Genomic DNA, 6,992 nt, shown 5'->3' with positions numbered 1-6,992 from the left:
GACACACAGAAATGTGAATTCTATGTAAGACAAATGACTGAAAACTGAGGTCCCCCTTATTAGGGCAGGTTTGAGCTAAGGTATAAGAAAACCAGGATGAGATGAAGAGACCAGGGTTAGGTTACAGAAGGACTTCATAGGGAGAACTTTAAAGTTGGTAAGCAACAAAGAAGGGCCTTTGAGTGTTCCTAAGTAGGGAAAGTGAGGCCCTGTGCCATGCTTTATAAAGGATGTAATAATGGCTACTCCTGCTTGTCAACTTGACTATATCTGGAATGGACTACAGTCCAGAATTGGAGGGCCTACTTGTGATCCAGATCTTGAGGCTGGAAGGCACAAGTTTCTGACCTGGATCCTGGCATGGAGATCTTGAGGCATAGTGGCTATGAAAAGCTTAGGCCCAGGCAAAGTAGTACACGCCTTTAATCACAGGAGACTATGGCAAGGAGATCTCTGAGTTGAAGGTCAGTCTGAGACAAAACAAGTCCCAGACCCAGGCATGGTAGTACACACCTTTAATCTGGGCTATACCTTCTGTTAGAGATTTACATCAGGACGTTGGAAGAAGGAAGATTGGATCTTCTTCGATGCTTGCATTTACTTGCCAGCACATCTGTTGGAATCTACTTCTATAGAAGACCTGCCAAAACAACTGGTCTTGTGGAACTGAGCAACAACTAGATTCTTGGACTTCCAATTCACAGCTGACCATTTTTGGGGAGTTGGACTTTGGACTGTAAGTCATCATAATAAATTCCCTCAATACAGGAAGACCTTCCATAAGTTCTGTGGCTCTAGAGAACCCTAATACAAAGGATAAGTTGATGTAGAATAAGCTAAAAGGAGATCTCTCAGATCCAGAGAGGCCTGGTGGGAGCTGCAGAACTTTGGTAGCGTGAGGAATTTTTTTAGAACAGACATGCAATGGTAAAGAATCTCCACCTCTAAGGTAGAAATGACAGTATTGACTGCAAATATTTATCAACTTTCTATGTATTTAAAGAGCACAAAAGGGCCAGAGATCTTCACCATTGTCAGTCTTGCAAAGGTAGTCACTGATCAAAATGGGAATATGGACTGTCACATACCTCTTTTTAAAATTAAGTCCCAAGAAATGCTGCCTTTGTTCTCATGTCCCCAAAGCTCCCAAAGGTAGGATTTATATACTCCTATGGCTCTGATCTGTCTGTTTTTGGAGGAGGAGTCCAAAGGCACTTATTGGTCATTAGCTTTTCTGTATAGGTGGTCTGATTGTGACCCCCTCCTCCAACTGGTTATAGGAAGGAGGAGATCTAACCTGATCCCTAATTCACACCCAAGGTCTCTGTCATCTGTTGTGGAGGAAAGGGGTCAAACTTCTCCAACACATCCTTTTGGTCTTGGAGCACAGCTGTCAAGGATGGTGCAACCCAGATCATCTGAGTGTACATGACTGACATAAACTTACTTTATCTTTTTGATTCCTAACTTTGGGGTTACCCCCAAATCCAAAATTGGTCAGAGTTCCACGGTCTTCTTATTTGTAAAGTGAAAGACATAGATTCTCATTAAAAGTTCTTCACAGCTTTAAAGTATGGCAAGAGAGAGTCACTGTGGTAGGTTTAGGCAGACTGCCTGATTGGAGCTGCCCAGTGCCGAAGAGGGACATGAAGAACAGATAGTCAGTAGAGGGGTCCATAAATGTGTATTGCTCATAGATAGAATTTATAATGCTACTATAGAAGAATCATTAATGCACAACGAACACACGGGACTGGGATGATGGCTCAGTGGGCAAATCATGAAGACCTGAGTTTGGACATGCCTGTGACTTCAGCTCTGGAGGGCTTGCTGGCCTTAATGAGTATAACTGAAAGAGAGAATTTTGGGTTCAATGAGAGACCCAAACTCAAGTAAAGAAATAAATAATTGGAGAAGTAAATGAAGAAATACACCCAGGTGTAACCTCAGTTCCCCATACGTACCCACACAGGTGAGTGTAACCTTACAACATATACGCATATGTGTACACCATCCCCCAATATGTATACACAAAGGAAATAAGTTTTACTAATGAAAAAATTCCTGTGGGATAAACATGTGTGGACCCAGAATATTAGCTTCATACTTTAAAAATTGGACATTGAGCCAGATAAAAATTGGACATTGAGCCCAACAGTGGTGGTGCACGCCTTTAATCCCAGCCCTTGGGAGGCAGAGGCAGGCAGATTTCTGAGTTCGAGGCCAGCCTGGTCTACAGAGTGAGTTCCAGGACAGCCAGGGCTATACAGAGAAACCCTGTCTCGAAAAACAAAACAAACAAACAAAAATTGGACATTGATTGTTGCAACAAGGAGGTTCATGTTGAGGGCAGTTATTCTTTTTATGAAGAAACTGAGATAAAGTTAGTGGTAAGTCAGTATGTGTACAAACAAATTACTTTCTTTTTAAAAACAATTTGTTTTATTTTATGTGTATAAGTGTTTTGCCTACACCTTGCACTGGTGCCCAAGGAAGTCAGAAGAGGGAACTGGATCCCTGGAACTGAAGTAATGACAGTTGTGAGCTGCCATGTGTGTGCTGGGAATCCAACCCTGGTTCATTTGAAAAGCAGTGGGCACTCTTAACCACTGATCCATTTCTCCAGCCCCCTTCCTTCCTTCCTTCCTTCCTTCCTTCCTTCCTTCCTTCCTTCCTTCCTTCCTTCCTTCCTTTTCTTTTGGAGACAGGGTCTCTCTATGCTGTCCTAGCTAGACCTGGAACTCAATTTGTGAACTAGGCTGGCCTTGAACTCACAAACTCACAGAGGTTCCTTTAGCTCTGCCTCCCAAGTGTTAGGATTAAAAACCTGCACCACCATGGTACCTGGCTATAAACTCTATCTAAGGGAGGGAAGAAAATAGAGGGAAACAAGAAATGATAGTTTACAAATAAGGCTGGAATAGGTCAGGTTGTACTTCCAGTTTTGCTCAGCAGATTCTTCATCTTGTAATGACTTACGTGTCAATCATGAGTCTGGGAGATGCCATCCTAAGAAAACTTTCAATAACAGGGAAAGCAGATTGTCTTAGAATGAAAACAAAAAGCGAAAGGGCTTGCTTTTCTTCAGGCATCTCACAAATGAACTTGTAAAATATCATGTATTCTATAATTTCAATTAAAATTACACACACATATATATTTAGAAATATATATTTAAATAAGAAAAATTAAAAGCGATGAAAAAATAATCTATCATCTAAACTGAGGGAAATGGTTGCCAGCACCACTGTCACTCTGACCTCACTCTATCATGCAGTTGTAGGACATTTACTAAATGCTCAGCAAGAGTATGCTGTGCTTCGAAATACTTTTTAACCAGAAAAACATCTTTTAAATCACTCCTGTGTTTTCCCTGACTAACACCCTGTCCCAGGTGCTGTTACTGAGCTGTAGAGAGGCACCCAGTTCCCTTCCTGGAGTCTGTGAGTTCTTTGCCCCCCAAACATTTTCTGAGCATAACAGCTGTATCTGCCTCTAGGACCCCCGTTGTCATGGTGACCAAATGCCCATCTGAAGCATCCTTACAGGAGAAAGGCTTTATTTTGGCTCTTCAATAGTGGCTTGTAGCACAGGTTGCTCACAGCTTGGTGAACCAGGAAACAAAAGACTTAGGGCTAGAACAGAGAGAACTCTCACTCTTACCTAGCCAGCTAGGCACCCAAGTCCACAACTAAAACAACAACAACAAAAAAAAAAGCCTGCCAAACATGAATTCTTCAAATACTTGAGCATGTGGGAGACATTTCTCAGTCAAACCAGAACAGCAATGTTCTCAGCAAACACATTCTGGTCTTCAAAGGATTTTTGTTTTGTTTTGCTTGACAAGTACATTCTGGGTGGTATGGCCAGAACCATTTTTTTTTTTTTTTTCTTTTGAACTGGGAAGAAACTTAGCCCCTGGTCATCTTAAGTAGTTTTTTTTTTTTTTTTTTTTTCAAGTGAAGCTAGGAAATTTATTCAAAGGACATGTGGTTCTTCCTATTGCATGGACCACTACCCTCTCGACACTGGCAGGACTGCACAGGATGCTTACTCTTGGTGATGTGTTAGCTGCCAACAGCAGTCTTACTGTTATTGGGCTCACAATAACACAAGTTGCCTGTTTATTTATATCATTATCTTCTGTTTTGTTTTGTTGTTTGAACTTCTGGTCATCCTCCTGCCTCTGTCTCTGGAGTGCTGAGATTGTAGGCATTACATCATTCCAATCACTCTACCTTCTAAAAGGGTGGTTAGCAACCATTTTCCATCCTACAGAAGCAACTAGGGGCAGTCCACAGATAGGCATGGCTGGGTTTTAAAACTTTACTTCTAAAAACAATGTGCTGAATTTAGCTCAGAGGCTTTAGTTTGATGTCCCCTAGAATAAGATACAGGTAGTAAAAAAAATAACATCCTCCCCTCTTCCCCAAGATACAGAGGAGAATCACTGTGTATCAAGCAGGACTCACAAAGGGTCTTCTGGATGCTGTGGAATGTTCAGGGTTGGGATGAATCCTATGTGATCCCATGGATAAGATTGGGATGCATCAGGTATCTCGGTCATTCTACAGCCACCTGAGTTGCAATTTCTTTTTTGTTGGCATATGATCCAATGCAACTCATTATGGTGTTTTCATACGAATGTTGCTGCACACTGTCCTTACTCATGCCTGTCTCCCACTGCCCTGGCCCTTCCCCTTTTCTGTCTCTTGCTAGTCCTCTCCCTCTCCCCAGACCGTCGTCCTCTTGAATTCTTGGCATATGCATTCTGTTACCTTCTCATTTACCCCTCTTCCCTTAAGATCTTTTCCTCCTCTCTTCTAGTCCCCTCCTGCTTTTACAACCCCACCCCCATCCCCAACCCAACGTTCAGCATTGAATCTAGACCTTTGTCTGACAGAAAACATGTTTTATTTGTCTTTTTGAGTCTGGTTTATAATTTACTTAACATAAGGATCTTCAGTTTCATCACATTTATTTTTTTTCTGCAAATATCATTTTATTTATTTTACCTGAAAATAATTACATCATGTACATATGGCACAAGTTTCTTACCCTCTATCAGTTAATGGGTATCTAGGCTGGTTCCCTATCTTGGCTAGTATGAACACTGCAGCAATGACCATGGTGTACCATGATTTGTGTGGTTCCTTGGGTGCATACTAAGGATTGGTGCAGGTTGCTCACGTGCTACAGAAATGAGTGAAGTAGAAGAGCCTGTTGGTTACTCATGAATATCACTGCAAAGGAATGGAGGACATTTTTCTCCTCTTCTCTTCTCTTCTCTTCTCTTCTCTTCTCTTCTCTTCTCTTCTCTTCTCTTCCCTTCCCTTCCCTTCCCTTCCCTTCCCTTCCCTTCTTCTTTCCCCTCCTCTCCACTGTCCTTCCCTTCCTTTCTCTTTTCTTTCTTTCTTTCTTTCTTTCTTTCTTTTCTTCCCCCCTCCTCCCCCCCCCCCCCCCCCCCCTCCTCCTCCTCCTCCTCCTCCTCCTCCTCCTCCTCCTCCTCCTCCTCCTCCTCCTCCTCCTCCTCCTCCTCCTCCTCCTCCTCCTCCTCCTTCTTCTTCTTCTTCTTCTTCTTCTTCTTCAAGACAGGGTTTCTTTGCATAGCCCATAGCCCTGGCTGTACTAGAACTCACTCTGAAGACAAGGCTGGCCTTGAACTCATAGATATCCTCCTGCCTTTTCTGGTAATCCTGCTGGTAATTCTTTGTTGTTGTTGTTGTTGTTGTTGTTGTTGTTGTTGTTGTTGTTGTTTTGTTTTGTTTTTCGATACAAGGTTTCTCTGTGTAGCACTAGCTCTGTAGACCAGGCTGGCCTCGAACTCAGAAATCCACCTGCCTCTGCCTCCCAAGTGCTGGGATTAAAGGCGTGCGCCACCACTGCCCGGCTTTTTTTTTTTTTTTTTTAAACTTCTACACTGACTTTAATAGAGTACTGCCACTTCTCTATTATCCCAAATATTAATCTGCCTTAAGGATTTTTATGTTACACAAGTGTAATGTGACGTAGTTTCATGGACAAAGCATTTAACACCAACTCTGTTCCTGAATGCCTCTGTGGCAGAAAGAAACCCCTTTGACCTCTCCTGGGTGGGTATTTCTCACTCACAGGTGTTTGTCTTAAGCTCTTTTCTCTTAAAGCACTGGCACTCCCTGAACAAAGCTGAGCTGTTCCTGTGATGTGCCCAGATCAAGGATCCTTCTGGGTGTGTCCTGGCAGATGAGATCAGCGTCAATAGATGACTTCTGAATATGACTGGACACCATCCATCTGCTTAGGGCATGAATGGTGCCTACATATGTGGAGGAAAGAGGATGTCATCTCCTTCTCAGCCTTACTGAATATCTCACCTTATCTTTTCTTGACTTTTCCCTGTTCCTCAACCTGAGACTCAGGCTAAAGAACCAACCTGCTTTCCTGAGTCTGTTGCTTGAAGATCATGGGGCTTGAGCTAATTCAATAAAGACACACACACACACACACACACACACACACACACACACACAGAGAGTTCTCTTTCTTTGAAGAGTCTTGACTAATCACTCCCCCATAGCCTATGTGGCTTTTGCTTGCTTTGTAGTCAGATATTGCCAACCTCAGGATCTATAAAGAACTGCTATCTAATTTAAATACCACCAGCCATTCTGTTTCTCAAAAGGCACCATGACTTCTGTATGTTCCAGACTTAAACATGTTTGGCAGCTGTTAATCCACTGAGTGTGGCAATTTTACTGAGTTTTGAGGATCAAATGAGATTATCTGGGCAATGCATCTGTCAGTCATGAACCACCCCATGGATGCAGGAGATTATTACTGCCATTCACTTAGCAGTAAGCTAACAGTCACTGGGTGCTTATACTGGAAATAGTGATGAATAGTAAAAGTATTAAAACCTACGCCTTAAGTTTATTAGAATGGACTTTCTCTCCATAGAAAGAATTGTTGGGGAAAATGTTTTTGGGAATTTGGTAAAACTATTTCATTAAAGA

The sequence above is a fragment of the Arvicanthis niloticus genome, chromosome 5 (assembly GCF_011762505.2).
Source record: "Arvicanthis niloticus isolate mArvNil1 chromosome 5, mArvNil1.pat.X, whole genome shotgun sequence".
Lineage (NCBI taxonomy): Eukaryota > Metazoa > Chordata > Mammalia > Rodentia > Muridae > Arvicanthis > Arvicanthis niloticus.
Note: the sequence above shows the minus strand (reverse complement) of the source record.